Source organism: Pteropus vampyrus, unplaced genomic scaffold, assembly GCF_000151845.1.
Source record: "Pteropus vampyrus isolate Shadow unplaced genomic scaffold, Pvam_2.0 Scaffold67, whole genome shotgun sequence".
Classification (NCBI taxonomy): Eukaryota; Metazoa; Chordata; class Mammalia; order Chiroptera; family Pteropodidae; genus Pteropus; species Pteropus vampyrus.
In genome coordinates this window covers 5320008-5328853 of record NW_011888848.1, presented here as the reverse complement: position 1 = coordinate 5328853, position 8846 = coordinate 5320008, and the positions used below count along the sequence as shown (strand labels likewise).

Here is an 8846-nt window from a genome sequence, read left to right as displayed (position 1 = left end):
TTGGGAAATGACTTGAGTTGACCAAAAAACAGTGTCTGCCAGTGTCTTTTCATTTCCAGTGACCCTGGGCTGGACACTTTAAGAACAAGATTGCTGGAAGCTTAACTATTGAAAAGGCAGCTTAGCTACCAGGTAGGTTTTGCTGAAGTTCTTTCAGAATCTTTCTTCTGTATTACTCATTGTTCATTATGGCCCCGTACATGGTGTTTCCTGGTCTATTTTTTATTCTTTCTTCCTTTCTGACATCCTGACCCTGGACAGCAATATGATTTAGTGGTGGGGAATGCAGACTCTGGAGAAAGATGGCCTGGGTTTGAATCCCTGCTGAGCTATTTACTAACTGTGCAATCTTGAGCTAGTTATTTAACTAACTTCATATCCTCATTTGTCACATGTAAATAATTGTGGTATATCTCATAAATTGCTGTAAAAATTAAATGACACAACCCCATTAAAGCATTTGCTTAGTCCATGCTAAGCATATGCTAAGTATTTGATAAATGTTACTTGTTACTATTAATTTGGTATTATTTTTACTGTCTCTAGATCTTACCAAGTATGTAATCACAATCCTTGACATGTAGAAGTTCAGTTAAGCATTTCCTTCTAGTTCCCTTCTTTGTGCATAAATGACACATTTTTATGGAATGGTTATGTGATTTGTGGAAGTGGGGTGCAGCTAGAATTTTTTCAGGGAAATGTTCTAGACCCTAAGATTTCCGCTTCTTTGAAAAAAATTACTTAAGTAAACCATATTTGTAAAAACAAATCTCCCCCACCCCCTAGTGCCCAAATTTGTGAAAACCAATTTCTAAAATCTTTACGTTATCTTTCATTAAAATGTCTACTTCAGCTGAAAATGATGAAATGTCTGAGTGTCATCAAGAGGCACGGGGTTAAACTAGTAAAGAAAGGGAAGTGCACGCCTTCATCTCACCACTTGGGCAAAACTGCTGATGGCTGGAGGCTCATTTTCATGTTCTCTCTTCTCCACTGGAAAGCTAATAAACTTTCTGAATTGTCTTTGTGCAAGTGTTTAAAAATAAAGGATTGCCTCATCCAAATAAATAAATAAATAATAGACAAATAAAAAATTTTTAATACCTGACATTATTTTTCCTGACATATAACATAAAGAGACATTGGCAGTGAGAGGACGTTGTGGCAGACACTGTTCTTTGGCCAACTCAGAAATCCTTTCCCAACCATCCTTTCCATTGCTGCCTACTGTGGAATCCAAAAGCTAGATATGCATTTTACTACACTCATATTATTACCTAACATATAACATACACACTCTCCATTATCGTTAGAACTTTCCCAGTTGTTTATTTTTTAGGAGTAATATTGATAGAAGATAAAATGGTACCCCAATAATATTTTTTAAAGAACAAAATACATGGTTTAGAGAGAAGAATAATCTGGCTGAGGAATAGCTCATCGGATCCTTGAAGGTGGGTGTGCCTCAGGGGAGGAGGATGCTAATTAGAAATGTGGAAACAATTCTGAGGCAAACTTATAATTTCTTTACAATTTTATTTCTGTTCAGCCCTGGTTTCATCTTCTCATTAAGGCATATTCACTTTATAATTTATAAAACACTCTTTCTTGCCTTTGATATTTAACTAATTGAAGTTAATCTCTTTGAAAGAGATCTCATTTGGATTAATATAAAATTGAAAAAATCATTAAGAGAAAATTAATAAAAGAAAACCTTTAAGGTGAGTAATGCAGATATTACAGTCTTAGTCCTGCAATATGACCCAATAGACAGAATAAACTCTGGCAGAGCAGGGAGTAGGAGCCAAATGTTCAGCTTTTCTCATTATAAAACGGAATTATGCAACAGTATAGACTTTGCAAAGCTAGTGTTTTAAGAAGGAATTTGTTTATCTACCTTATTATCGTACCAGAAATACAGCCTAGAAGACTTAGCTCATAGATGTCTCATGAAATGTGGAAGAATTATTCTTATTTGTCATAAAAGCTTAGCCAGAGATTGGAGTCTGAAAAAGGGAGTGGCGGAGGGGGGGGGCGGTTGGGGAATACTCCAGGAGAAAGTAAAGCAATAGGGCTTTTGCATCCTGATTTTCCTTCTCTGAATGTTTGGTTTCCAAGGGGATGATACAAGGCGCAGGGACGTTATATAAGTTAAGATGGCAAGAACAGGGCCTTTTACCTGCTCCTCTATTTATAGAGTGACAATACAATTTATCACTCAGAATAAATTTTCAGAGTCAAAAAAAACCATAATGAGACAATTGGCAAAAAACAGGATTTTCTGGACAATTGGTGTATATGGTTAACCTACTCTATACTAAGAGGGTATGCATTACCAACTCACTTTGGAGAATATGGTGAGCCTGATAGAGCGAGTGCCCAGATTAGGCCCTCCTAATCTTTGCGTACGATAGGGTGTTATCAAGAAGCTTCTGATGAGGTTAGGTGACTCCATAGCAGAGGCAGGTTCAAAAATTCGAGGCTGAGAGACTGGATGAAGTACATGGTAGTCACTCAAGAATCAGTAGCCTATGAAGACAGCATAAATCAAAGTGTTTATTCCGAGGTTTTCAGGAGTAGACTGAATTATCAGAGGCCATTAGACAATAGTGACTTGAAGAAAAAGGACATTGCTCCAGCAAACAGGATCTGCATGAAATGAGGAGTGTCCTTGCTTGTTGTGCCACAAGGATGAGTAGGCCATATTTCTCCCCTTCCATCCCTGGAGATCAATTTAATTTTCCAATATCCACCCATTCCAAATTTTTTACATGTTTATAATACATTTTCTCAGGTAGATTAAAAATATTTAGTGTTTTCTACTTGATTGCCCCCTGTCTGTGTTTCTTGCATCATTGTTTATAAGTTTACAATTTATAAAAAAAATTTATAATACTTTTACGATTTACAAAAAGCTCTACGATTTCTCATTTATTCAATAACTGTGAGTCTATTATGTTCCAGGAACTATTTTAAGCTTGAGATATATAAGTGAATAAAACCAATAATGATCTTTATGGCCTTGGAACTTACATTCTGTTGGTAGATACAAAAAAAATAAACAAAATGAGTGAGGAAATTATTAGTAATAGTAAAAGATGATAAGTGAAATGATCAAAAAAAGGTAAAGCTGGGTAGTTGCTAGAGTTGGCAATGAGAGTAATTTGCTATTTTAGGGAAGATGGTAGGAATAAGTCCATTGAGAAAATTCTATCTGATAGAATCCTGAGGAAGTGACTTTCCACAGGTCCAGAGGAAGAGCATTTCATGTGGAGGGAAATATTGCGAAGGCCCTGAAGGTTGGGTGGCCAGAGGAGAACAAATAAAATAAAGTTGGAAAGAGAATAATTGGAATTGTCATATGAACAGATCTTATAGGAACCTGAAGTTGTTGCAAGAAATTCGACAAGATTGCAATAAGACATTTAAATAACTTCATATTCCTTTTTAATATCAGCTATAGTTATAAGCACATACTTCTCTGTACTGGCAGATGATGACTTTGATGACTTTACTCTTTAAAGTTATTTATTAGCAGTGACATCCAGACACATGATATCTATATTTTTGTTAATGGACCATAATTTATCATAGATGCTTCTATTAGAACATTAATGGTTTGTCTAACTAGACAGTGGTTTTTAGTTACTAGACCACTGGGATTCATAGTTTTCCCATCTTTGATTAATTAGTGTGCATCAACTTTTTTTTTTTTTTTGAAAATTTAAACCATTATATATCTCAAGATCAGGTAACAACATGGACATGTAGACTTCCCGGAATCGTTATTGTTTTCTTCTCTTTTCTTTCTTCTCACTTCTGAAGTTGTGCTAAGTGAGTGGGAAGGAGGCATGGCTGCTCTAATCTGTTTATCAACTAGATCCTAAGGAAAGAGGACTAATGATATTTGGTTAGAGGGGAAGCCTTATCTAGAAAATGCCTTTATCATGATGTTCAGGCTAAAGCATACCCAGCAAATAAAACTAGGATTAGGAACTTGGAACCCTGGAGAATGTTTCCTAAACTGCGGAACCCTCTGGCTATAAAATGAAGATGTTTCATAACTGGATGCTCCCACTATGTGCGGAGCCTGTGTACCTCCCTTAGAAACTTCATCCATTCTTGGCCAGAATGGTGGGCCTGACCCACAAAGGAAGGGGATTTGAGGATTAAAAAATGTGTGAACATATAGCAATGCAACTTATTTTCTTTTTCTTTCTTTTTTTTTCCTTTTAAATCACAAACTGCTAATAGTATTTTATTTTTTCTTTTCAACATCCCGTTCTGCTGCTTCCTTGGTTTTTTTTTGCCCAATGCCAAAGAGCCAGGCATTGGCATGGGCCATGCGAAGACTGGCAAATGCCTTGAAGTTCTTCTCCTCCTCTGTGATAACCCTGGCTTTCTCCTTCTTGTGGACATTCCGTATAGGCATGACTGGTCCTGTCAGCTGGGTAGCCAGTTTGAGTTCTTCAGCAGAGCTGTCTGCCTTCTTGGGGGCTGAGGGCTTCCTGGGAAAGAGAATGAGCTTGGAGCCGTACTCTTTCAGGCGCTGCACCTTAGCCTTCAGGGACTCCGTGGATTTGTTCCGCCTCCTCGAATCCTCAGAGATCCCAATTGTCCGGGCTACCTTCTTGTGGATTCCCGCCACCCATAACTCCTCCAGGCTGAAGCCCCAGCCGGCTCGCACCGCGGTATGATACTCACTGTGGGGCATCTCACTATGGGCGGATGGGTCTGGACGCAAGGTGCCGGGCGATCCGCGCCGGCTGGTTAAACCACGTGGCCACACGCCGCTGCCAGTCCTTGTGGAAGTGGGGCCTCAGCATCACACCATTTCGCTGGGCGCCGTGGCTGCTTCCTGCGGGCCTCCTCCGTGAGAGAACGGCCACCGGAAAGGTAACTCATTTTCTTGAATGATGTATAAGCTAAATGTTAAGATCATTTCCAAAGTGAAATAGAAAACTATCTAATCAAAATAGCTTCATTGGTATAAATTATATTTTCCCAAGATGATTGCTTTCAAGGACAACACTCATTTGACTGTTTTTCTTCTGTTTACCTACCCCGAGCGTTCTATTTAGGATACCTACTTTGCTCATTACATATAAAATAGTATTTTAAATCAAGATTTTTGTTCAGTGGATGTTTTCCCCTATGCCATTGTTCATAATTGTTATTTATGGAGAACAGACCCGCTTAAATATTATATGTTTCAGTTTTCTCGTAATAACAGTGGGTATGGTTCAGAGCAAAAGAGTACGGTTTTCCCACTATGGACCTGTGGGAATAATTTTTTTTTTTTTATTAGTAGCCTAATGAAAATCTATTGCATTGTATTTATCCACACAGAAAAACAAAAGCTTTTACGAATAGCTAGTGATTACAAGAAATAACACTCTGCAGGCTTTGTTCTGTGTAATGCAAGGGATTTGCTTGTTTATGCTTTTTTATCTACATCTAAACACTATTACTTAGTTGTTGTTGAAGTGACATGATTTCTTTCCTGGCAAGAAAGGGTAATAAATTTAGGAGTAACTTATGTAAGTGTTGAGGTGAGATAAATAGTCTTAGAAACTGAAAAATATTAGTTCTGCTTCATGCTGTACATGAGATAATTGTGTGTACTTGTTTGTGTGGCATACATGAAATTATACACACTTTATTTTTTAACTCAAACATTACAAGATAAAATAAAAAATATTGATGTGTACATCAGTGGGGTTCTCTGAGGAGAAGATGCTGAAACAGAATTAGCAGTTCAAGAGGTTTAATGTGGGGTGAGTGTAGAGTGGGAGAATGTGAGAGATAAAGGGAGGAGGGAACTGGTTTGAGACTTGCAAAAGGAAAGGGGAGCGGGGCAGGGGAGCCTCAGACTGTGATGCAGACGTGACAAAGTATTGGCCAAACCAACAGGAAGCTCTGGCTCTAAGACACCTGGTAGAGGGTCTGATGTTAGGTAGAAACCACCAGGTCCAGTTACCTGCACCATGTTCAACATTGGCTGTTGGCTGCTGGGGAAGAGAGACCTCTGCTCAAAAGTCGTGGTGGATCCTGAAGGCACTAACAGCTGGGAGCTGTCAGTAACTGCACTCCTTGCAGCTGAATGGCAATTTCTTTCTTGAATAGATCCAAGTAGCATGTCTCCATGGCTACCACAGTGTGTGTGTGTGTGTGTGTGTGTGTGTGTGTGTGTGTGTGTGTATGTGCAAGCGTATACACTACTATAGTCAGATTAGAGTGGACACAAAAAAGTCCTCTATCATTTAGAGTTTACTACTTTGTAAGATGTTTTGATGTTACAACCATATAAACTGGTTTTATAAGTTTACCTGTCTTTTCTTGGAAAAACTATGCGTAGTTGGCTTGATTTGGGCCAATTTAAAGAGATTTACTGAAATGTCCCATTTTTCTGACTAATGGCCACAATTCTTACCGTGAGGACTATGTAGACTGGAAAACCAGGAGAGGGCTGGGAATGGCAGCCTGGAATCAAATGACACTCCACATAGCAAATACAGTCATGTTCCCACACTCGTTTTCTTCCTTATATTTGGGATAGATGATATGAATAAGAGAAAAGGAGAGAGTTAGCAAAAGGTACCCTGGAGAAGATGGTTCATTTTTGTTCAGAGGTAGGAAAATTAAAAGTAAGTCTCTGAAATAAGAACTGGATTGTGATCTTTATTTCTTTGATCATTGACTTACACCAGGTGTATCTAACATGTTAAAAACCCCAGATAATCAGCCTTAGAAAAAACATTGTTAAGATATATTACACCTTATTTATTAATTCTTAAATTATTTATTTTTATCATTTTATGAAAAATTTAATATATTAAAGACTCTGCTGTACTAAAAATAGTGTAAAAAAATGGGTCAGTATAACAAAAAGATGGAGATCTAGCTGGTGGTGAATTTTATAGGTAAGAAAATATTTTTAACTAATTTTCACACACTTCGCTGATTTGTTTTGTCCCGTGGAAATAAACATGAAAAACGTGTAACACATTTTGTTACAAACTATAAAAATATATTGGATTTATAGATTTTTTTTCCTTCAGAAAATTTTTAATCTGTACCTACTTGTTCTCAACAAAGTGATATTGGTGTCATTTCACACATTAACTTTCAAATGCATAGCTAGTGCACAGTTAAATGGATATTTCACATGGTCCTAAATGCTTCATGGACCAATGATATTCAGAACATCTCAATTAATTAACAGATATTTGTTTGGTACCTACTATATTACTCAAAATTTGGAATGGCATTGTGTAGCATACACAGGACAAACAAGGTACAGCCTTTAACCAAGCAGTTGCAAAGAGTACACTTAAGAGGCTTCTTATCACACAGGTGCATGGTAGGCTGGCCTGGCTCTCTCCACCTGACCCCTGGTGGAGAGAGTCAGGCCACCTGAACCTGTTGTTGGTTCCAGACCTTGCTTGGTAGGTTCCAGATGTAACTTCACTCCTCTCCCTGGAGATATCAGGTCATATCTTGGCATCTCATTAAAGGTTCCATAGATATCCTCCATCTTCCTATGCCATTGAATTCTCTTTCCTCCTGAGTCAAGTTTATTCTCATTTAGTTAGTTTTTTCTGAGTAGAAAAGTCAGACTTACTTTCTTATTTTTCAACCTATTTTTATGGCATGAACTTTGTGCTCTGCTTCTTTCTGGGCCTTCTTATCTGATTCTCAAGAGTCATTTCTTTCCCGTGATAATCTTGGCTCCTAGATATCAAAAATATTGTTGGTTTTGTTTTTGTTTTTGATATGGGTTCAAGAGCTTATTTTGAGTTAAATAAATAATGAGAACAAAAGTTAAACACTGGCAGTTTCTTTTAATATTTACTCCACAAGTTTAATGTCATTTAAGCAAAACAGATGCTTCTGATTGGCTGGGGAATCACACATAAAGAAGTAAGATAAACAGAGTCATATTTCAAGCTATTATCTCACTACATAATAATGGTAGTTAACATTGACTGGCCACTTAGTCTGTGCCAGAACCTGGGACAATATATATTTTCGGATTATGTCATTTAGATTAAATGATTGATGATTTGATTAATCAATCAGTACAGGTTTAAGGGCTGTGCACCGTTACATATTTTACTAGTAAAGATGGTAGAACTTTGAGAGGTTAAATAGCTTGACAAGCTTATAGAACTAGTGAAGCTCAGAATCAAATGAAGGAATTCTGCTCCAGAGCTTGTACTCTTACTACTGTGCTCTCAAAATGTTTTCTTTATCAAGAGTTAAACATAATTACAAAAGTATTTTTGGAGGATTAGTCTGGCATTTGCATAAGAGCCTAGAGAGAGGATTATTAGTTTAGAGGTTGTTTTAGTCTTTTCATACGTCAAGCGCCACAGGTGTAAACTAAAATGGAGGTCCTAGATGTTTAGCCTGGTGGACTAGCATAATGTGAGCAATAAAAAGAGGCAGAGGAATACAAGATAAGCAATTTAAGAAACTAATAAGAAAATATACAGTATACTCTAGAAGTGTTTTCCAAACTTCCTTGACCACAAAGTCACCTGGGACACATCTAAAAAATATAAAATCCTGAGTCCCACCTGACTTCCTCAGAGGCAGATTTTCCAAGAGAATCTTCTTTTTAAAATGAGGATGTGAGATGATTTTTGTGATCAGATAAATTGGAGAATAAATTCTAGAATATGCCTTTTAATTTTTCCTCTATAGAAGATTTTCATTGTGTGCATATAATGGCTTTTACTGACACGGTTTACTTTTTCACAAGTCCTAGTGCACAGAGTCGTTAACTAGTTAGGCCAAGACTGTTGTTCAACTGGTAAATCATCCAGGTAATTTAAAGTCTT

At 37.3% G+C, this 8846-nt stretch overlaps 1 pseudogene; it reads right to left on the bottom strand.

Moving 5' to 3' along the window:
- Nucleotides 1-4258: 4258 nt before the first annotated feature.
- On the bottom strand, nt 4259-6139 carry LOC105293052 (annotated as a pseudogene).
- Between the last annotated feature and the right edge of the window lie 2707 nt (nt 6140-8846).